The 24,647-nt window shown below is 48.4% G+C and overlaps 1 protein-coding gene and 1 long non-coding RNA gene across 3 annotated transcripts in view; one reads left to right on the top strand and one right to left on the bottom strand.

The window, feature by feature from the left end:
* Nucleotides 1-12,380, bottom strand: part of LOC134921327 (uncharacterized) — an 86,163-nt gene extending 73,783 nt beyond the window's left edge. Inside the window, exon 1 of the long non-coding RNA XR_010177478.1 lies at nucleotides 12,200-12,380. This is a non-coding gene — a long non-coding RNA (uncharacterized LOC134921327). The remainder of the gene's footprint in view (nucleotides 1-12,199) is intronic.
* Nucleotides 1-24,647, top strand: part of BNC2 (basonuclin zinc finger protein 2) — an 843,848-nt gene that overhangs the window by 92,827 nt on the left and 726,374 nt on the right. The window lies entirely within an intron of this gene.

The following is a 24,647-nucleotide window of genomic DNA, read 5'->3' on the forward strand; positions in this document are numbered from 1 at the left end:
GTTTCTTCCCTGTGTGACCGCTCCCCAGCCTCTCAGACTGGCATCCGTGGTCACCAGGACCCAGTCCTGTATGCCGAATCTGCGGCCCTCTAACAGATGAGCACTCTGCAACCACCACAGAAGAGACACCCTTGTCCGTGGCGATAAGGTTATCCGCTGATGCATCTGCAGATGCGATCCGGACCATTTGTCCAGCAGATCCCACTGAAAAGTTCGTGCGTGGAATCTGCCGAATGGAATCGCTTCGTAAGAAGCCCCCATCTTTCCCAGGACTCTTGTGCATTGATGCACAGACACTGTCCCTGGTTTTAGGAGGTTCCTGACAAGTTCGGATAACTCCCTGGCTTTCTCCTCCGGAAGAAACACCTTTTTCTGAACCGTGTCCAGAATCATTCCCAGGAACAGCAGACGTGTCGTCGGGGTCAACTGAGATTTTGGAAAATTCAGAATCCACCCGTGTTGTTGCAGCACTAGTTGGGTTAGTGCTACTCCGTCTTCCAGCTGTTCTCTGGACCTTGCCCTTATCAGGAGATCGTCCAAGTAAGGGATAATTAATACGCCTCTTCTTCGTAGAAGGATCATCATTTCGGCCATTACCTTGGTAAAGACCCGAGGTGCCGTGGACAATCCAAACGGCAGCGTCTGAAACTGATAATGACAGTTTTGCACCACGAACCTGAGGTACCCTTGATGTGAAGGGCAAATTGGGACATGCAGGTAAGCATCCTTTATGTCCAGGGACACCATAAAGTCCCCTTCTTCCAGATTCGCTATCACTGCTCTGAGTGACTCCATCTTGAACTTGAATTTTTGTATGTACAGGTTCAAAGATTTCAGATTTAGAATAGGTCTTACCGAGCCGTCCGGCTTCGGTACCACAAATAGCGTGGAGTAATACCCCTTTCCCTGTTGTAGGAGGGGTACCTTGACTATCACCTGCTGAGAAAACAGCTTGTGAATGGCTTCCAATACCGTCGCCCTGTCTGAGGGAGACGTTGGCAAAGCAGACTTTAGGAACCGGCGAGGGGGAGACTTCTCGAATTCCAACCTGTAACCCTGAGATACTACCTGCAGAATCCAGGGGTCCACCTGTGAGCAAGCCCATTGTGCGCTGAAATTCTTGAGTCGACCCCCCACCGCTCCTGAGTCCGCTTGTAAGGCCCCAGCGTCATGCTGAGGGCTTTGCAGAACCCTGGGAGGGCTTCTGTTCCTGGGCAGGGGCTGCTTGCTGCCCTCTCTTACCCCTTCCTCTGCCCCGAGGCAGATATGACTGTCCTTTTGTCCGCTTGTTCTTATAGGACCGAAAGGACTGCGGCTGAAAAGACGGTGTCTTTTTCTGTTGGGAGGGGGTCTGAGGTAAAAAAGTGGATTTTCCGGCAGTTGCCGTGGCCACCAGATCCAATAGACCGACGCCAAATAATTCCTCCCCTTTATACGGCAATACTTCCATATGTCGTTTGGAATCCGCATCACCTGACCACTGTCGCGTCCATAAACTCCTTCTGGCAGATATGGACATCGCATTTACTCTCGATGCCAGAGTGCAAATATCTCTCTGCGCATCTCGCATATAAAGGAAAGCATCCTTTAATTGCTCTATAGTCAATAAAATACTGTCCCTATCCAGGGTATCAATATTTTCAGTCAGGGAATCCAACCAGACGACCCCAGCACTGCACATCCAGGCTGAGGCGATGGCTGGTCGCAGTATAACACCAGTATGTGTGTATATACTTTTTAGGGTAGTTTCCAGTCTCCTATCCGCTGGATCCCTGAGGGCGGCCGTATCAGGAGACGGTAACGCCACTTGTTTTGATAAGCGTGTGAGCGCCTTATCCACCCTAGGGGGTGTTTCCCAGCGCGCCCTAACCTCTGGCGGGAAAGGGTATAATGCTAATAACTTTTTTGAAATTAGCATTTTTCTATCTGGGTTAACCCACGCTTCATCACATACATCATTTAATTCCTCTGATTCAGGAAAAACTACAGGTAGTTTTTTCACCCCCCACATAATACCCCTTTTTGTGGTACTTGCAGTATCAGAGATATGCAAAGCCTCCTTCATTGCCGTGATCATATAACGTGTGGCCCTACTTGAAAAAACGTTTGTTTCATCACCGTCGACACTAGATTCAGTGTCTGTGTCTGGGTCTGTGTCGACCGACTGAGGTAAAGGGCGCTTTACAGCCCCTGACGGTGTCTGAGACGCCTGGGCAGGTACTAACTGGTTTGCCGGCCGTCTCATGTCGTCAACTGATTTTTGTAATGTGCTGACATTATCACGTAATTCCATAAACAAAGCCATCCATTCCGGTGTCGACTCCCTGGGGGGTGACATCACCATTATCGGCAATTGCTCTGCCTCCACGCCAACATCGTCCTCATACATGTCGACACACACGTACCGACACACAGCAGACACACAGGGAATGCTCTTATCGAAGACAGGACCCCACTAGCCCTTTGGGGAGACAGAGGGAGAGTTTGCCAGCACACACCCAAGCGCCATAATATATATGGGAACAACCTTATATAAGTGTTGTTCCTTATAGCAGCTTAAATATATCCAATATATCGCCAAAAAATGCCCCCCCTCTCTGTTTTACCCTGTTTCTGTAGTGCAGTGCAGGGGAGAGTCCTGGGAGCCTTCCTCACAGCGGAGCTGAGCAGGAAAATGGCGCTGTGTGCTGAGGAGAATAAGCCCCGCCCCCTATTTCGGCGGGCTTTTCTCCCGTAGTTTTAGATAACTGGCATGGGTTAAATACATACATATAGCCTCAATGGCTATATGTGATGTATTCTTTTGCCATAAGGTATTAAAATATTGCTGCCCAGGGCGCCCCCAGCAGCGCCCTGCACCCTCCGTGACCGCTTGGTGTGAAGTGTGTGACAACAATGGCGCACAGCTGCAGTGCTGTGCGCTACCTTCATGAAGACTGAAGAGCCTTCTGCCGCCTGTTTCCGGACCTTCAATCTTCAGCATCTGTAAGGGGGGTCGGCGGCGCGGCTCCGGGACGAACCCCAGGGTGAGACCTGTGTTCCGACTCCCTCTGGAGGTAATGGTGTCCAGTAGCCTAAGAATCCAATCCATCCTGCACGCAGGTGAGTTGAAATTCTCTCCCCTAAGTCCCTCGATGCAGTGAGCCTGTTGCCAGCAGGACTCACTGAAAATAAAAAACCTAAAAAACTTTTTCTAAGCAGCTCTTTAGGAGAGCCACCTAGATTGCACCCTGCTCGGACGGGCACAAAAACCTAACTGAGGCTTGGAGGAGGGTCATAGGGGGAGGAGCCAGTACACACCACCTAATCCTAAAGCTTTATTTTTGTGCCCTGTCTCCTGCGGAGCCGCTATTCCCCATGGTCCTGACGGAGTCCCCAGCATCCACTTAGGACGTTAGAGAAATGCAGATATAATTATAAACTATAAAGATACAATATATTTAAGCTGTTGTTCCACTGCAGCTTTGTTATAATAATAAATTCTCTTCTCTACAGCTCCTTCCACCATAATATTCCATATTTATGGCACTGTTTCAAAAGCATCTGACACGGGGTACAAATATTAGGATCCGTCATGTGTCTTACTGAGCCATCGCTAGCCCACGCCCCTGTGTACTGTTTTACAAAAGTGTCCCAAGCACCAATGCACAAGCTTAAAGCAAGTATAAGCATTCCAGTTAGTTCATGCACATTATTATTTAGCTGCATAGTCTTTGACATTTATTAATGTTAAATAGTGGCTTTACATGCACTTTAAGTGTGTGAAGGTAGCATTGAGTGTTACTGGATTTCTTTACTTTTCTTTTTTTGGTTATGTTAAGAAAAAGAATAATTTAACCCTATTCACTTTAAAATAGACGTTTCCTAGAAACACCTTTTCTCCTGCATTAACTTGAGCTCTGCTTTTCATAGCGCTGTCAACGCACCGACTGGAAAAACTGCTGGGTAAGCTTAGACAAACATGAGCAGGGCATAGCCTCCTAATTCACAAGGCCTTTTCCCCTCTGTGGGATATGCAGAAGTCATATTTATAATGTGACAAAGTGTAAGCACCTGTCACCATCTGGGTGTTTATTTACTAATAATACGCAGAACCTTGTAGCTTCTGACCAGTGACTGAGCGTATGCTCTCCCTACAGGGACACCTCAGCTTTTCTGGCTGTTTTTCTTTGTTTGTTTTTTTTAAATGCCACCGGCTGCTGTATGAAGGTTTTTACACTATATCTTTCGTACCTATCAGATTCCTAGTTTACCAAAGTAAATTTCACCTATATTAAACTATAGTCACTATGCATTTTAAAAGTTTTTTACTTAAAAATTTGGAATTGTCAGTATACAGGTTGAGTATCCCTTATCCAAAATGCTTGGGACCAGTGGTATTTTGGATATCAGATTTTTCTGTATTTTGGAATAATTGCATACCATAATGAGATATCATGGTGATGGGACCTAAATCTAAGCACAGAATGCATTTATGTTACATATACACCTTATACACACAGCCTGAAGGTAATTTTAGCCAATATTTTTTATAACTTTGTGCATTAAACAAAGTGTCTACATTCACACAATTCATTTATGTTTCATATACACCTTATATACACAGCCTGAAGGTCATTTAATACAATATTTTTAATAACTTTGTGTATTAAACAAAGTTTGTGTACATTGATCCATCAAAAAACAAAGGTTTCACTATCTCACTCTCACTCAAAAAAGTCCGTATTTCGGAATATTCCGTATTTCGGAATATTTGGATATGGGATACTCAACCTGTATTATTTCCATTCCTACCGCAGGATATTTGAGAGATAACAAAAAAAAATTCACTAGCAGCACAGAATAAAGCCTAAAACAGGGGAAAAGACCTTACTATGTACTATAGTCCTTCATCTAGAGGAGCCTTGGCATTAGAAGATCACTTCATACTGATGTGAAACACTCCAATTTACCCATCACAATTAACCCATTCCTAACCCCTTCCCATGTAAGCTATATGGCAGCAAAGTTACTTGTTCATTTAAAACCATATTATTATTTTTTGTGTTTATTAGTTTAGGAATTTGAATGTTATGCTACAGTATTTGGTATTACATTGAAATTCTACTTACATTACCTTTTATAATCAAATCCCCACAGTGAGGGGACAAGAGAGAGAAACCAGTTATATGACTGGGGTGCACACAACCTAACTGACATGTAAGATATATAGTTTATTAAGGGTTCATTCAAAGCTCCACTGTATTGATACTAGCCAATAAAGTTTTGAAATGACCCCTTAATAAACTAATGCCCTTATTTATCAATGAGTGATAAATATAACTGTGAGTGATAAATTGCACCAGCCAATCAGCTCCTAACTGTAATTTTTCAAACCCAGCCTGTGACACAGAAGTTAAGAACTGATTGGCTGGTGCAATTTATCACTCACAGTGAAATCTATCACTCATTGATAAATAAGGACATATATATCTTAAATGTCAGTAGGGTTGTGTGCACCCCAGTCATAACTGGTTTCTCTCTTGTCCCCTCACTGTGGGGATTTGATTATATATCTTAACCTAAACCAGCTGGTAGCATTATCAGAACCTTCAATCACATATTGATGTGGACTACCTGTTACTCACATGCAGATGTGTTATAAACATTAGATAAGGTACCCCAACTCCTTAATTACAATCGCTTCATTTGCGTCTGGTGCGGGTTACTCTATGCAGATGGTGGGAATATAATCTCTCCATTCTTGGAACTTTGCTTACAGTACCTTTTGTTTACACCACAAACATTTACTGGGGATGGACATTGAATGTTGAAGGGGATACGGTCATTAGGTCGACCACACTTAGGTTGACAGTCATTAGGTCGACCACTATTGGTCGACATGCATTAGGTCGACATGGTCACTAGGTCGACATGAACAAGGTCGACATGAGTTTTTCACATTTTCTTTAATTTTTAGAGCTTTTTCATACTTTATGATCCACATGGACTACGATTGGGAATAGTAACCTGTGCCGAGCGCAGCGGTAGCGGAGCGAAGCACCTTGCCCGAAGTTCACTCACCATGCGAGGGGATGCGGTGCACTAATTGGGGTTCCCCATCACTTAACGAAGAAAACGACACCCGAAAAAGTAAAAAACTTATGTCGACTTTTTTCCATGTCGACCCTGTTCATGTCAACATAGTGACCATGTCGACCTAATGCATGTCGACCAATAGTGGGTGCCCTAATAACTGTCGACCCAAGTGTGGTTGACCTAATGACCCATACCCATGTTTATGCTTGTCTAACAGTGATGGTCAGGGGTTGCTGAGCAATGGTTTTACCATCAATGGTGAGAGGTCAATGCATTTTATTTATTTATTTATTTACAGTTTCTTATATAGCGCAGCAAATTCCATTGCACTTTACAATTGGAAGTCATGTTAACATAAAACAAAATAAATGGAAACGGTGGGGGGGGGAAACAAGACTGGGTGATAACAGACAGTCATAGAGGTAGGAAGGCCCTGCTCACAAGTTTACAATCCTGCATCAATGTTGTTCACCAAAGTCAATGTTTTTCTTATTTCACCTTCCAGTCCCCAGACAGATGATTATACCCTGCTTCTAAAACAACTAAAAAATAAAAGAATCTGATATTTTTGCATGACAATGATGATGATGTTTTAAGACCAACAAACCATCAATGTTTAGTAGCTGATATGTATGTTTTTGTCTTTCTGCAATTAATGGTCATCTGTGGATGGTTTCTGTTAATGTCGTTAAGTTTTTTAGTTGGTGGGAGAGAGTTGGGAGGGTGTTTGGGGACAACAGCACTAAGCAGCCAGCAAAGGAATAGCATGCCGTTATGTCTAAATACAAATAGTTGTCCATCAAGGTGGACCTACATCTTCACATATTGGGGGTGATTCCGAGTTGTTCGCTCGTCATTTTTTTTCCGCTACGGAGCGATTAGTCGCAAACTGCGCATGCGCAATGTACGCAGTGCTCCTGCACCAAGTAAATTAGCACAAAAGTTTGGTAATTTACTCACAGCGTAACAAAGTTTTTTCATCGCTCTGCTGATCGTAGTGTGATTGACAGGAAGTGGGTGTTTCTGGGTGGAAACTGGCCGTTTTATGAGAGTGTACGGAAAAACGCAGGCGTTCGAGTTGCAAAACGCAGGAGTGGCTGGAGAAACGGGGAGTGGCTGGGCGAACGCTGGGTGTGTTTGTGACGTCAAACCAGGAACGAAAAGGACTGAGCTGGTCGCAATGGCTGAGTAAGTCTGGAGCTACTCAGAAACTGTGGGGTAATCGTTACGAGAAAATTAGCGAAGCTTTAGTTAGCAATTCTGCTATGCTAAGATACACTCCCAGTAGGCGGAGGCTTAGCGTGTGCAATGCTGCTAAAAGCAGCTAGCGAGCGAACAACTCGGAATCACCCTTATTGATCTATAAAATGCCAGAATGCTTCACACTCAAACTATAATGTCATTTTTATATTGCTTAGATGGTAAACATTGTCCCATTCACTAAGACATGCTGTTTTTAGTATAATGTGAAATCACGTGGCTAAACATGATCTCTGCTTTTCACCTAAGTGTTTTCATTTGGTACTTACATTTCGTAAGATGCATGGCAGTGACAGGTGAAGTGTACATATTATATCATTTGGTGTTCTGGTGTGTGCCATGTCTTCATGGTCTCCAAGGCTCACACATCTGACGCATGCTGATATTGTCTTCATGGACCATGGACATGCTCTGCATGCTGCTCTGCAATACGAGGCAGGATACTGCCTGTCACACACCACATCACTGCAGTGGCTACTGCTTTAAGGCCGGGGCACGTCCCTAGTGCATCCCAGCAGCCTAGGCAGTCCCAATTCTGCACCGGACCATGGGTAACAACTATCAATTCCCCCTGGAAGTTGAAAACCGCCCCACACATAACAAAAAAGAATAAATAACACAGTCTACAGATTGTCACATCAGACCGTGGCTTATTCCTGGTGTCCTATATGCCCCCCAAGTGTGTATCCCTAACATAAACAGCCCAGACAGTATACCATGAAACCACAATCTAGATGTGTGCTGCATTCAATAGGGATAACATGCATAATATAGCACCTAGCATTGTGTATCAATGACCATTTACACTACAGATTGTAAGCCTGCGAGCAGGGCCTTCCTACCTCTATGTCTGTCTGTTATTACCCAGCTTTGTTTTATCACTGTTGTTTCCAGTTGTAAAGCACAACAAAAATTGCTGCGCTATATAAGAAACTAATAATATAATAAATAAATAAAATCGAAATAAATAATATAGTTATACATAGCACTAAATAAAGTAGGTGCTAGAAAGGGATGCAGTCAAAATGTTGGCGGTTGGGATTCCGGCGTTAAGGAGACCGACGCTGGAAACCCATCAGCCGGCATTTTGCAGACGGCCGGCATCCCGACACCCGCCCCTAATTCCCACTCGGTTGGTGGGTCCATGCCACCAACCGAGTGGGAATAGAACCTGTGGGAACAGAACCCACAAGGGGACTCGTTGCCAGGATTCCGGCAGATGGGATGCCGCTGTCGGTTAGCTGACTGCCGGCATCCCGTCTCCCGGGATATCATACCGGACCCATTAGAAAAACATCAAAAGTGTTTGTGTAAGTTTGTTTCCTTTAGCCTCCACTGCTTCTTCCACTTCCAACACAACCTATATGTAGAGATTAGCAAAACTGTAAATAAATATTCAGAAAAATATTTGCTTTATTCCATACATTTCCCAGGTGAAATTTGACCATAAGTGTTCAGTTCACAACTCTCCCTCTAATTTTTGTGCCACCTGAACACAGACCAGAGCAAACTATTTATAGACTATACCAGAGGTTCCCAAACGCGGTCCTCAAGGAACCAGGTTTTAGGTATATCCATGGCTCAGCACAGATGGTTAAATCAAATTGACTAAGGTGCTAATTAAGTCACCTGTGGCCAAGCATAGATACATTTGAAACCAGGACCGTTGGGGTGCATTGAGGACCGCGTATGGGAACATCTGGTCTATACATTTAGGGTCTGATACAAGGTTGATTGCATAATAACATTTTCCCCTAATGGGCAAAACCATGTGCACTGCAGGGGGGGCAGATATAGTATGTGCAGAGAGAGTTAGATTTGGGTGGGGTGTGTTCAAACTGAAATCTAAATTGCAGTGTAAAAATAAAGCAGCCAGTATTTACCCTGCACAGAAACAATATAACCCACCCAATATAACTCTCTCTGCACCTTTTATATCTATTCCACCTGCAGTGCACATGGGTGGTCATTCCGAGTTGTTCGCTAGCTGCATTCGTTCGGTGTGCAGCGATGAGGCAAAAAAACGGCACTTCTGCGCATGCGTATCCAGCGCAATGCGCACGCGCGACGTACTTTTACAACGAACAATGTAGTTTCACACAGGGTCTAGCGAAGCTTTTCAGTCACACTGCTGGCCGCAAAGTGATTGACGTGAAGTGGGCGTTTCTGGGTGTCAACTGACCGTTTTCAGGGAGTGTTCGAAAAAAAGCAGGCGTTGCTGGGCGAACGCAGAGGCGTATTTGTGACGTCAAAACAGGAACTGAACAGTCTGAAGTCATCGCAAGCGCTGAGTAGGTTTTGAGCTACTCTAAAATTGCACAAAAAAACTTTGTAGCCGCTCTGCGATCCTTTCATTCGCACTTCTGCTAAGCTAAAATACACTCCCAGTGGGAGGCGGCATAGCGTTTGCACGGCTGCTAAAAACTGCTAGCGAGCGAACAACTCGGAATGACCACCATAGTTTTTCCCAATTAGGGGAAAATGTTATTTTGAAATCAACCTTGAATTAGGCCCTTTGGGGGACATCCGACCTGATCGCTCGCTGCAGTTCATTGCAGCACAGCGATCAGATCAGAACGGCGCATGTGCTGGCGCCGCAGTGCGCCGGCGCATGGCTGACAGTCGACGGCTGTCGTTGCCTAACGATAGCCTCTGCCTGATTGGCCGCCGCTTTGTAGGTGTGGTCTGGCCAATGTGCGGGGGGGGGGGGGCAGCGGCTGTGTGACGACCCAGGGCGACCCAGGGCAGCGACGAGTAACTTCCGTCCAGCCGCAGGAGCTGCGCTGGTTGGGAGCTACTCTTCCAGTACATAAGCGTCGCCGCAGTGCGATGCTTTTGTACATGTGCGGGGGGGGGGGGAGGCGGCCTGATATGCGGGGGCGGACTAGCCCAGTACTGGGCACCCCCCAAACACCCCCAACCCCCCCGCATGTCAGTGTAAGTGATCGTAGCTGTGCTAAATTTAGCACAGCTACGATCAGGTCGGAATGACCCCCTTAGTACAGTGCAAAATGACCACATGTGTTAGTAGGACATTGTATTGTGGAACTTTGTACTTCTGAAAAATGATTTCTCTGCAACTTCACTTCTCTCTAGTACCTGCAGTATCCGCAAGTATAAAATGCAAACCTTTCTGTGATGTAGAGAGCACTAATAAGGTGCAAATTAATTGTCTTTTCGGTATTGTGCTTATGCATTTTGCTGCATTAACTGTAAGGGAGCTATTTATGAAGCACTAAAGTGTTGTTTCTGTATGGTTCTGTTGCAGAAAAAGAAGTAATTCAACTGTTCAAAAAAAATTCCATTGCAGTCAAATTTTAATGTTTATCGTATTCACCATAAAAGGCCTGAAGCGGCTGCGCATTACTGTACAGCTAATATGCAAATGCAGCAGGAGGCATCTAGTGTAAATAGAGGCATCCTGTCTGCTCCCGTGATCCACTTGTGTGTCTCCAGAAGACGCACCCTCGGTTCACACTGCATGACCATCAGTCATCTGAGTAACCTTCAGCTTACAGGTCCACAGCTGAGGTCAGTAAATCTACTTTGCCAGACACAGACACTGAACTTGGCTCTCCTACAAAATGGAGGTGACAGGCCTCCATTTGGAGGAACGGACACGGAAGCTGCCACTTCCCGGCCCCAAAACGCCCTCAGCCTGTCAATCAGACTAGGGCTTAGGGTGTGAGAACGCAGGATCCGATCTGCACATGCGCATAAAGGGTCCTGCACATGCTCTGTGCTTCCACAACCAGGTTAGCATACAAATCTGAATTAGGCTCTAAGCCAGCTCTTCATCTATACTATGCTCATTTCAGTGACGTGCGGTGAGGTCAGTGGCTGGAGAGGCACACATGGGATGCGTCTAGTCGGCTGTACATGCATCTCAATCTGGGTATGTCGCTAGGGATTCCATGCTGCCAAACGCATCATAGCCCTGCTCCTCCCCATGCCCCCGCAAGTGTGTGAGCGAGCTCACCAGGTACACACATCGTTTAGTGTGTTCCCGACTTAATACTAGCGCTACCCTAACTGCAGCCTTACACTAACTGCAGCCTTACCCTAATCTAAATGCATCCTAACCCTAACCGCAGCCTAATACTAACCCTACCCTAACTTCAACCTAATCCTAAACCCACCCTAACTGCAGCCTAACCCCAGGGCTGCAACTGGGGGGCACATGACCCATGTGCCAGATTTGACAGGACGCAGGGGTCAGATGCAGTTACAAAGTAATGTGTGTGTCACACCAGACCAAATTGCTGCCTTGCCCCAGGGGTGGCATTCAGTATGCCGGCTGTTGGGATCCCGGCGCGCAGTATACCGGCGCCGGAATCCCGACACTTGGCATACCGACAACTATTCTCCCTCTTGGGGCCCCACGACCCCCCTGGAGGGAAAATAAATAGCATGGTGCGCATAACGCGCCATCGTGCCCGCAGTGTGGCTAGCGCAGCGAGCCCGCAAGGGCACGCCATCGGTCGGGATCTCGATGGGGGATGGGGTGCCACAGATGGGAGGGGTCTGAGTGTCACAGACGGGAGGGATTTAATAGGTGAGAGAGCAGGAGAATGAACATGTGGGGAGAGCCATGGATGGGGGTGTTGTAGCTGTGAGGGAAGATAAAGCAGGAGATCAATAGTTGTGTGTGGGGAGGGGGGTGCTGCAGGGGGGGGGGGGGGGGTGTTAGGAGCTGTGATGTGACAGGGCAGGAGAGAAAACCTGTGTGGGAGATGGGGGGTTCGGGGGTGCCGCGAATGGGGGGAGGAGTTAGGAAATGTGAGTTGTAGCAGGAGAGAGAACCTGAGAGAGAGAGAAGGGGAGCCTGTGTTAGGGCTAGCTCAAAGAAACAGCCACTCACCACAGTCTGTCCATTGGAGGTGCTATAGAAGGTCTCTCACACCTTCCCAGATGCTGCGGATCTGCTGTATGTGCGCTGCTGTAGTTCTGCAGCTCAGCCTGTGTGCCGTGAACTGAGGAGCTCTGACACAGCACAGCAGCCTATTCTCGTAGATTCAGAAGCTCCTCCTAACTGCAGGCCTCTGATAGGTTGCTGGCGGTTGCCAGTGCCTGTCAGATAGATTACTGGTGGCAGTGTGATCCAGCTGGCCAATCACATCTGCCTCATTGACAGGAGGGCGTGCTTTGATGTGGGCTGCAGGCACAGCTCTGTCAATAAGGCAGATGTACAGGTGCCTCTTCTCCACATTTTTTTCAATGGGCTTTTTCTGCCCGTGGCTTGGCCCCACCCCCCGCTTCAGCCAGTTTACTATAGACAGCGGGAGGCACCCGTTCTCGCTGCCGCCCGTTCATATTTGGCTGCAGTTTCACAGCAAAAACTATTAAAATAATATAAGAAGATATCTATGATACAGGATATATGTTATAAATATCTTCTTTGTATTATTTTAATCATGACAGGGGAGGCACTGCCTCCCCTGACTGCACGTCCCTGGCTCATTTTGACATTGTTTAAGAAGCATTAACATGTTCTTAACTTCACTTTTCCATATGTGAGAGGTGCGGTTGGACTGCGGTGCGTGTGGTGGTGCCTGCTGCCGCGCAGGTGTAGACTCGGTACTCACCAGGCGCCGCTCGCTCTCACCTTCAGGTACCGGAACCCTCAACGGACCTGGAAATCTTCACTCGGATCCGGACACGGCGATTCCCTCTCGGAGCTGACCGACGACCGAGCTGAGGAGAGAATGGTTTACATCAAAGGGGGTATCGACCCTTCTTCCGCTGGAACAGGGGATACCCCAGGGGTGGCCGCGACCTTCACCGGTTGGGCGAATGGTCATCACCGGCACAAAGCCTCAGCCACCCAGATTTCACACACTCGCGCTTTCGCACGTAGTGTGATGAAAAGGGATTCTCACGTCCGTGAGCAATCCCGACTCCGGCGCTCTGACACAAACAAGGGACAGACGTACACGGATGCTACTCACCGTCACAAGTCTTGCACTCCGATCTTCTCCACTTACAGGTCCCTGTAAGGAGGCAAAGAGAAACAGCCGTGCAGGGCCTAACTCTGACCTAGTGTCACACCCTATACTAACTACAACAGCAGAGCCCTCAAACTAGCTCTGTGGGTGTGGTGCAACATAACTAGCACAAACCTCATAACAGCAATTTGCCCTGCACGGTAACAACATATATCACACTATCGGAGTTACAACATAAAACAGTGCTGTCCCTTTGTCTACCCGACTCAGAACACCCAGTAGTGGGGACCGCACAGCTCACCCACCTACCGTACTCTCAGGGTGGCCTGAGCCTAACGCCCAGTGCCACCTTTACTCACCTCGGGGAAACGCTGATTCACTGGGCCTAGCGCCCCCTAACTGCCCACAGGCCGGAGGCCTGACTTTGCCCACGGGCCTAGCGCCCGCCTACCTTGCTGCCCGTTGGGTGACCTGGGCCTTGTGCCCAAGGTCACCTTATCGTACCTATTTGGCCAAAATCCACTAGGGCCTAATGCCCTCTAATGCCCCACAGGCCTAGTGCCTTGATTGTGCCTCGGGCCTAATGCCCGCCTAACTGGTGCCACAGGCCGGTGGCCTGACTAACCTTAGGGGCCTAGCGCCCAACATGTGCCCCCAGGCCTAGTGCCTGCCTATCTGGGCCACGGGCCTGGAGGGCCCGACCAAATGCCCCCACGGGCCAGGAGGGCCCGACTATATGCCCACGGGCCGGGAGGGCCCGACTACGTGCCCACAGGCCGGGAGGGCCTGACTGTGCCCACGGGCCTAATGCCCGAACACCCGGTGGTCTAGGGGGAAAGCGGGTACAGGGGCACCTGACAAGGGCCTACCTGACCCGCTGGAAGAGGCACCAGGGGGGAGCTTCGTCAGCTCTTCGCTTCCCACCCCTGGTGACCTCTCCGGCGCTCTTCTTCAATCTTCGGCCGCTGGCCCGTCCTGGCCAGCGGCGCCGCCGTCGTCGCGCCGCGTCCAGCCGCCGCTGGACATCTTCTTTCCGAGGGCTAGATTCTTCAGGCCTCTTCAGCGGCCGCCGGAGCTCTTCTCCTCTCCTCCGCGCGGCGTCTTCTTCCCTCTTCTTCCGGCCGTCTCTTCTGTTCTTCTCCCGCCCGACGACTCTTCTGCCGCTCTTCGGCGCGGCCTTTTCTTCGAACGGCTCCCGCCCAGTGTCTGACGTCAGACGCCGGGGGCGGGGCCTATGACGCGGCGAGCGCCGATTGGCTCGCTGCGTCACTCTCCGATTGGCTGCCGCTCCGGGAGCCGCGATTGGCTCCCGGAGGGCGCCAAGATTTAAATGCCCCCGCAGTCTCTGGTCCGGTGCAGGGAAAAAGGTAATCCCTGCACCGGACACCCGCCGCCACGCACCAAGCGCTGGGGACAGACAAGCTGCCCCAGCGCTGTCCCCAGCTAGGGACGGCAACATGGATGTGCCCACAGGGCACATCCTTACATTTCCCCCCCCTTTTTCCTTTGTAGTCCCTACAAAGTTCCTCACGACTTCCATTGTCCGCGGGTCAGGGAATTCAGAGGTCCCTCCGGCGAAGGTACATTCGGGGGCCCAGCCTGGACCAGCTGTGACCCCACATCCTTCCTCCTCCAGCTCCGGGTTCCTCTTACGTCCTGACCTCCATCGGCGGATCCTCTGGGGGAGTGGCATCTCCTCACGGTCGCTTGACGTTGGCCACCAAGGGGAATCTTCCTCCACGGGGACAACAGTCACCCACTCTTGGCCTCCGATACCGTCTGTGGCTTCGTCCCTGTCGTCCGGGTGTGGTATCGACCACCACCCAACAGCGGAATCCTCCGGGGCATCCGTTTCCTCCCGGGCAACAGCCACCACATGTCGCATTTCCTCGTGGGGCATCTCCAAAGGTCCTATCTCTTCCTCTGGAACGGGTCCTCCCACGGCACCGCAGTCCTGTCCCCGTACGTCGGTCCATTTCGGCACTCCTGGCAGGTATTCTTGCTCCAGGACTATCTCCTCCTCTTTCCGGAGGGCATTCAACTGGGAGCATGACTCCACCCGATCCTGCCAGTCACTCTCGTCGGCGCTTCCGATGCCAGAGTCGTCCTCCATCTGTTCTGGGAGGGATTCGTCGGCGGACAGCTCACCGTAGTCCGAGTCCTCCTCCGATATCTGGACTGGGGTATTACTTTCCTCCTCAGCGTACTTCTTCGCTTCCGCTGGCACCTCTGCTTCCTCAGCGTACTCTTGCGCTTCCGCTGGCATCGTTACTTCCTCAGCGTACTCCTTCGCTTCCGCTGGCATCGTTACTTCCTCAGCGTACTCCTTCGCTTCCGCTGGCATCGTTACTTCCTCAGCGTACTCCTTTGCTTCCGCTGGCATTTCTTGGTACCCAGGACACTCCTGTTCCGCACGTCCTGGTCGTGGACGGTTCCATCGCGGGGAGATTCCGGACGTCTCAGTCACTGGGTCTTCACGCTTTTCTTCGCAGCGTGGCCTCTTCACCTCCCAGTCGTCCACCTCCGCCTCATGCGGGAAAGGATTCTGCCTTACTGGGGTCACTTTCTTGGGACAGAGTAGGTCCTCGGCATCTTCCCAAGGGCACTCACTGGCCGCATGTCCTGGTCGCCGACACTTCCAACAAGGGAGGGCCACTGCCACCTTCTCCAAGACGGGTTCCTGGTCCGCCTCCTTCACTGGGGAATCTTCACCCGTTGGTTCCGGCTCCGAGGAAATGGGCACCTGCGAATTAACTTCAAGCAAGGCCTTCCGCTCCATTTCCCTGGTTTCCTCCTCCCATCTCTGGGCGCGACCATCCGCAATCATCCGGTCTGCATTCCACGGACAATCGGGAAGCGCATGCCCTCTCGCCTTGCAGAGCGCACACACAGGCTCTGCAGCCACCCGGTCCCAAAGCTGCTGACGAGATTCCGTCAGCTGCTTCACCGTGGCCTCGTAGTCCGTCCTGTCTTCCGTCCATGGACATTCCAGGAGCCGATGTCGGGGATCTCCACAGCTTTCACACCGGGAATCAACCTCGTCTTCGCTCAACTCTTCGTCCCAGGGACAACTGTTGTGCTCATGCCCGTAGTTTCCGCAGAGCAAACACCAGGACTCCTTCGCTTGGCCCTTCTGACGTCTTCGGTCCGCTTCCTGGACCACCTTCTTTGGGGGCGTCTCTCGCCATGTACACTCGTCGGCAAAGTGACCTGTTTGCCGACATTTCTTGCAGGGCGTCACAGCGGCCTTCTTGCGCCCCTTCTCCCGGCGCTCTTCTTTTTCACGCTGGACCGACCGCTGCACCATCTTCAGGATGTCTGCCCCAGACACCGTCACCCAGTCGCTCTGGTCCGCACACATCCGGGGGTGAGTCTTCTCCGGAGCCGTCCGCAGGGAGGTCTTCTTGGTGGCGTTCCACATCGTGTCCGTGATCCGGTCTCTTTTATCCTGCCGACTACGCCAAGTGTGAGAGGTGCGGTTGGACTGCGGTGCGTGTGGTGGTGCCTGCTGCCGTGCAGGTGTAGACTCGGTACTCACCAGGCGCCGCTCGCTCTCACCTTCAGGTACCGGAACCCTCAACGGACCTGGAAATCTTCACTCGGATCCGGACACGGCGATTCCCTCTCGGAGCTGACCGACGACCGAGCTGAGGAGAGAATGGTTTACATCAAAGGGGGTATCGACCCTTCTTCCGCTGGAACAGGGGATACCCCAGGGGTGGCCGCGACCTTCACCGGTTGGGCGAATGGTCATCACCGGCACAAAGCCTCAGCCACCCAGATTTCACACACTCGCGCTTTCGCACGTAGTGTGATGAAAAGGGATTCTCACGTCCGTGAGCAATCCCGACTCCGGCGCTCTGGGACAAACAAGGGACAGACGTACACGGATGCTACTCACCGTCACAAGTCTTGCACTCCGATCTTCTCCACTTACAGGTCCCTGTAAGGAGGCAAAGAGAAACAGCCGTGCAGGGCCTAACTCTGACCTAGTGTCACACCCTATACTAACTACAACAGCAGAGCCCTCAAACTAGCTCTGTGGGTGTGGTGCAACATAACTAGCACAAACCTCATAACAGCAATTTGCCCTGCACGGTAACAACATATATCACACTATCGGAGTTACAACATAAAACGGTGCTGTCCCTTTGTCTACCCGACTCAGAACACCCAGTAGTGGGGACCGCACAGCTCACCCACCTACCGTACTCTCAGGGTGGCCTGAGCCTAACGCCCAGTGCCACCTTTACTCACCTCGGGGAAACGCTGATTCACTGGGCCTAGCGCCCCCTAACTGCCCACAGGCCGGAGGCCTGACTTTGCCCACGGGCCTAGCGCCCGCCTACCTTGCTGCCCGTTGGGTGACCTGGGCCTTGTGCCCAAGGTCACCTTATCGTACCTATTTGGCCAAAATCCACTAGGGCCTAATGCCCTCTAATGCCCCACAGGCCTAGTGCCTGGATTGTGCCTCGGGCCTAATGCCCGCCTAACTGGTGCCACAGGCCGGTGGCCTGACTAACCTTAGGGGCCTAGTGCCCAACATGTGCCCCCAGGCCTAGTGCCTGCCTATCTGGGCCACGGGCCTGGAGGGCCCGACCAAATGCCCCCACGGGCCAGGAGGGCCCGACTATATGCCCACAGGCCGGGAGGGCCCGACTACGTGCCCACAGGCCGGGAGGGCCTGACTGTGCCCACGGGCCTAATGCCCGAACACCCGGTGGTCTAGGGGGAAAGCGGGTACAGGGGCACCTGACAAGGGCCTACCTGACCCGCTGGAAGAGGCACCAGGGGGGAGCTTCGTCAGCTCTTCGCTTCCCACCCCTGGTGACCTCTCCGGCGCTCTTCTTCAATCTTCGGCCGCTGGCCCGTCCTGGCCAGCGGCGCCGCCGTCGTCGCGCCGCGTCCAACCGCCGCTGGACATCTTCTTTCCGAGGGCTAGATTCTTCAGGCCTCTTCAGCGGCCGCCGGAGCTCTTCTCCTCTCCTCCGCGCGGCGTCTTCTTCCCTCTTCTTCCGGCCGTCTCTTCTGTTCTTCTCCCGCCCGACGACTCTTCTGCCGCTCTTCGGCGCGGCCTTTTCTTCGAACGGCTCCCGCCCAGCGTCTGACGTCAGACGCCGGGGGCGGGGCCTATGACGCGGCGAGCGCCGATTGGCTCGCTGCGTCACTCTCCGATTGGCTGCCGCTCCGGGAGCCGCGATTGGCTCCCGGAGGGCGCCAAGATTTAAATGCCCCCGCAGTCTCTGGTCCGGTGCAGGGAAAAAGGTAATCCCTGCACCGGACACCCGCCGCCACGCACCAAGCGCTGGGGACAGACAAGCTGCCCCAGCGCTGTCCCCAGCTAGGGACGGCAACATGGATGTGCCCACAGGGCACATCCTTACACATACAATTTTTTAAATGCAATAATGATTTATATTGCAGCTGTTACTCCTCTTTAATATTTTTATTTATACATATATACAACTTAACCTATAAAAAAAAAAACATACAAAAGAAGTTGGCTGTGCTGATTAGATCATATTGTATTTAAATTATCTTTATTTATTAAAGTTAGTATGGTGGCAGACAATATAAAGCATGAAATATTCATGCATACAAAACTCAGTTGTTGGTGTACAACTCTCCCATATTATACACACACGGACAGGCAGTGTCAACTGCCCTCATCGGACATAATCATATAAATCATTGGTTAAGGAGAGCACACCATCTACACAAAATAACTAGCAACTCAACGAAAAATTGTTGTTACCACCAACAAGGTCAGTAAAGCCGCAGCACTGCCATCATAATCAGCTCCAAAATACCCATAAAAATACCATTTAAGAACAGAAAATACCTCTCATCAGTAAGATGCACACCATCAGTCTCAATCCTCCTGCTCCACCAACAGTGTCTAGGATGAACGTCATTGCTCCTATGGTCCTGGGGCTGAGATCCTGTGGCAACTTGGAGGTTCATGTCATATGAATGACTTGCAGTTGGTGAGAAAACAAAGAGACAACCGATGGTCTCTCAACAGGCTGTGAGATACAGAAAGAGGCAGATGGGATATCAGGCAGGAGGAGAGGAAACAGACGTTGATATAGGCAAAGGGATACCCAAAACCTTTAAAACGCCACAAGTTGGGGAAAGGACCTCAGATGTCACATGGGGGAGTTGCAAGGCCCGAAAATGGTACCTGAAATGTACAATCATGGGCTTGCTTTGCTCGCCACTGGGTTACTAAAGGGAGTAGTTGGTGGCGTGGATAGTGAAAGCACTATCCCGCCAGCCTAGCTCCTCCCCCTGACATCAGAGGTACTTTAGCCCACTTGGTTCTAGCAACTACCGTCTCCTATATAGCATGATTGTGGTGTGTAACATTACACAGCCTCTCCATGAATTATCGCAAGCAGCTGCTGCAGATAGCAGCAGTGATATTCCATGGGCTCTTCCCTATTTGCAGTGTTTTTGTTATGTCCGAATGTTGTATAACCAGGATGTATTAAGGTGTTTAGTACAGTCCGTTGTGGCATGGTAGATGGGAGACGGGCTGTAATGTCCACTGATGCAGCAGGTGGAGTAAATATTGTGGCAGTCTGAGTAGCAGAGGGCCCGACGGCCTTTCCTCGCCAACCAGATACCCTAACATGCATGTTCTCACTGGTATTATTAAGTATACCAGGAAGAGATGGTTGCAGCTTTTGGGCCCTGATGCACAGGTTCCCACATCATCCACCCATGTTACCATGCCACAATGGCCACTGATGCTATTCAGTCCAGAACCCCCACCCCCAAAAAAAGGCCACCCAGCATTATGGAAGGGGTGGAGCTGAGTGCAGTGGAAATATAGTCATACCCGGGTACCAGTGCAGAACCTGTGGCAATCTCCAGGTAACCCTCCTCAAATGCAGCTTGCCAGAGCACAGAGGGTTGCATGTTATACAGCCAGCAGCAAGCAATTGACCATCATTATGAAGGCTGAGCCACATGTCCTGGAAGTTTACCTCTGCAAAACATGGCCACTGCCAAAGATGACATTTCCAGGCCGAGCAGCCCTTGTTGACAAGGGGTTCACTATCAAGGAACTGCTGCTGGGGCCAACCATGGACCTCTGCAACCGCCACTGTGTGCTGCCAGAGTAGAGTGCAAATTTACTTTCATTCAGTTGGGCGGTTAAGAGAGCTGAGTGCTATGAAGAGCAGGGAGATAAATAAAATAGGGCAGGCAGCAGAATAAATGAAGGACAGACAGTAATAAAGTAATAAAAAAGAAATTAAAAGGGGACATAAAAGAAAACTGAGAAGGAAAACTAAAAAATTAAATATGCAAGAGTAAAAAGAGAAAGAAAATACATGGAGGACAAATGAAAAAGGAAAAGAAGGAAAGGTAAAGTAATAAAATACAACATTCACTTGTCAAGCCAAAGATCACTTTCCTGTGTCCTGGACTTTTACAGTAAGGCAACATACCTACGGTAAAATGGCTGACAACCACTAATATAAATCAAACAGAAGGCAGCTTAAATGTGATAAGCTGCCTTTAGCACCTCATCACTCAGTTAACATATAAAAGGGGAAAACACTAAACCTCTTAAAGGGGCCACATATTTTGCTTTGTCTTATTCAGCTCTATGGACCAATTCAAATACATTTTTCCTGCTCTGACCAGGAACAGCCAATCACATTCTTTGGGGGAAATACTAGAACGACGAATTTGCCATATGGAATGAGAAAGAATTCCCATTAACAGTATTTTCTTTGTTTGTTTATTTGTTTTGTTTATGTACTCTATTAGTTTCATTTTGCTATTTAAATTCTAAAAAATGTCACACACCTTTTTTTCTCATTGGCCAATGATTTTCTTTTTACTATTATTTTTTTGTAGAAAGTGGTCGCCAGTCACTACTAGGGTAATCAAGGCCACTATTTAGCTCAGCTGTTTCTGCTAGACATGTGTGGGCTGTGCTACTGGTAGTGATCTGCTACAGTAGCACTGGCACAGGACTGGCAGATGCCAGAGGGATGCCAGTGTATTACTCTTGTTTCAAATATGCAGAAACAGTGCACATTTCTCATATTCCTTGCCGTCTGGAAGTACTAACTACAATATAGTGGGAAGCTGGATATACTATATATGTATTTGCTCACCGAAAATAAACTCAGCCAATACAACAGCATAACTAGTTGTATCACTGTATAAAATATGAAACTGAAAATAACAGCATACATGTGACATATAGGGCCAAATGTAATAGAGTAAGAGTTTCAGAAAGTGAGAGATTTAGTAAGGTTTTTTTAGTTTGTTTTTTTAAAGTGGCAATCATTTACACTGCAAAACCAGGTTGATCTTGCTGTGTAAACGATTGCCACTTTAAAAAAAAACTGCAAAACCTTACCAAATCTCTCACTTTTTGAAACTCTCACTCTATTACATTTGGCCCATTATTGTTTATATGATAAGGTGTGCATTTCCACCAGTCAAGATTTGTTTTGTGGATTTCTCAGCAACATTGCACTCTAATATCTCTTCACAAACGTGCAGCAAACATGGAAAGTTATGAGATACTTGGGTTTCATGGGTGCAGCACATGTGAAATAGTTATACAACATTTGCTATTGCTATATCTGCTAATAGACTGTACTGTAAGTTTGAAACACACCTTGTAATGCCAGATGTGTATTACCTATAATATGGGCAGTACCCAATATAACAAGTCAGATTGTTTACAATGTGCATATTTATTTAATAAAAAACCCCACAAACATGTCTATGTATGAACATGTTAAAGCCCTCTACCATACTATATATAACAGGATACACTTATAACACATTATTGATTGAATTGATTGAATGTTGTATACATATTGTATAACGGGGCCTCTACAAAGCAACTTTGACCAGATGCATGAACTCTGTGCAAATGGGATGTAGTTATATTGCCGGCAGTCAAACGTCTCGTTATCTTTACAATCATCCACCCTTCTCATAGGAGCATATATTAATATCTTCCTCCAGTATTAATGACAGTTTAGGATTTTTTGTTGCATAATTTACTTGTTAAGATGACAATCATCCTTAATGGCATGCAATTAAGCCCATTCTGAGGTATAATTAGCTCTAATTAAATGTGAAATTAATGATTATTTTAAAGAAAAGCGTAAGATATTATGCTACTGTTCCATATCCCAGCTTGCCTTTGCGAACACATTACTAGATTTTGAGAGCTAGAGTATAGGGTCTGCAGAGCTGTGCGACATGAGCTGTAATTACTATACATTGTAGTACAGATACTGTACATATAGATAGGTTTGCAGCTTAACCCAAATTAATGTTTACAAAATGCCCTCGCTATGCAGTCAGATAGTCAACATTCACTGCGTCAACAGTCATGGTTAAACTGACATCTGACAGGGAGACGTGTGCAAAATGTCAACATATGACAGGTCGGCAGTGATAATGTTGACTATAGCATTATAGTTATCATTAGGGTTAGGCTTTAAGATAAACTGCTTGTTGACATTATCACCAAGTCATCATTTCATTAGTGTGTTGTCATGCTGAATGTGGTCCCTGTCTATTAATCCAGAGTGACAATACAGATTTTCTATCTCCAGTTATCACAGTGTTAGAAAATCCAATATAGCTAAATAATAATAATAATAATAATAATAATAATAATAATTAAAAAAAACTATTGCATTACTGACAAGGATCTCTAAGGCTTCACTTACTGGCCTGTATCTGGGCATGCTGTATGCCATAGTTGCCAACTATCTGGGGCTCCCCCTTCCAGGACACGATTTGTGTTTGCGACTTTGTGGCCACTCCCCCTGCTATCCAATGCCAAGATTACCAGCACTGTCCAGCAGGGGCATGGCTATGATGATACAAGTCTATGATGATACGATTCAGCTGGATGGAGGATAGCGGAAGACTTGCTCATTCTTTCAGGTGACCTGGAGCACCACATGGTTTTCAGGAACCTCCCGGCTGTTCTGTGGGAGTAGGCGGCGTGCGCTTACAGTATGGGACCTGGCTAGCTACCGGCAATGCACAGTGGAACGTAAAGCAATTACATAAGGCTGGTTACTGGCTGACATTTTAATACTGCATTCTATAATTTAACAAAAAGCAAAGCATTTGAATTCATGGAAAAATGAAAACCATTCAATTCAATATTCATCTGCATTCTCACTTGATTCTGCATATGGTTGCGTTTGTAGGTCGATGTTTATAACATGCAATACACTTAAAGAAGACCATTCATGTCTGTGAGAAGATGTTGCGTTCATACCCAGAAACGGTTAACATAGGTGGTTTAACCAGCATTAATGATATATTTTTCTAATTGACTTCTTTGGCTCATTCATTCCTATAGCCGATCAATTTTAATGGCGTGTGCGTCTTCATTAAAATTAGATGGTAAAAAAATCATCAATAGAGCAGCAAGACATCAGTAGATAAAGTAATCTCTGTTTTGCTATAAATGCAGAACATTTGTGGGACTCCACTCCCATTCAGCCATGCACAAATGGCCATTGTTGGAACCAACTTGTGAATGGTTGCGTGGCTAATGCCAGGCATACATTACCCAATTATCGCCCCGATCCGCAGATTGTCAGTGGAATGAGTCAGTAATCACATAGTAGACCTAATTCATGTCCGCATATGCAGCTGTGTTATATTAGGGTACAGAACTGCTAATTATCTCAAGTGAAGTTTCCGTCCTGGAAAGAAGATAGATGCCCACCAGAGTCATCACACAGTCCTACGCAAATTGTACTCAATCGCTGCACCAACACAATAATGAGGAACATTGACTTCTAGGGTTGACTTATGGCTATCTAGCCTGGCAGCGGCAGTAGCGATGCTGGCGCCATGTTTCTCTATGTACATGATCGCAGCTGAAGGCAGATAAACACCTCAAATATGGTCCTTATTAGTGATGAGCGGGTTCGGTTCCTCGGAAACCGAACCCCCCCGAACTTCACCCATTTTACACTGGTCCGAGGCATACTCGGATTCTCCCGTATGGCTCGGTTAACCCGAGCGCGCCCGAACGTCATCATCCCGCTGTCGGATTCTCGCGAGATTCGGATTTTATATAAGCAGCCGCGCGTCGCCGCCATTTTCACTCGTGCATTGGAAATGTTAGGGAGAGGACGTGGCTGGCGTCCTCTCTGTTTATTGTTGAACTTGATTGATTGTGCTTTATTGCTTAATTGTGGGGAGGACTGGGGAGCAGCTGTATAATATAGGAGGAGTACAGTGCAGAGTTTTGCTGATCAGTGACCACCAGTTTTATCCGTTCTCTGCATGAAAAAAATGCTCCTTATCTGTGCTCAGTGTGCTGCTTATATCTGTGCTCACACTGCT

This window comes from Pseudophryne corroboree, chromosome 1 (genome assembly GCF_028390025.1).
Source record: "Pseudophryne corroboree isolate aPseCor3 chromosome 1, aPseCor3.hap2, whole genome shotgun sequence".
Taxonomy (NCBI): Eukaryota; Metazoa; Chordata; class Amphibia; order Anura; family Myobatrachidae; genus Pseudophryne; species Pseudophryne corroboree.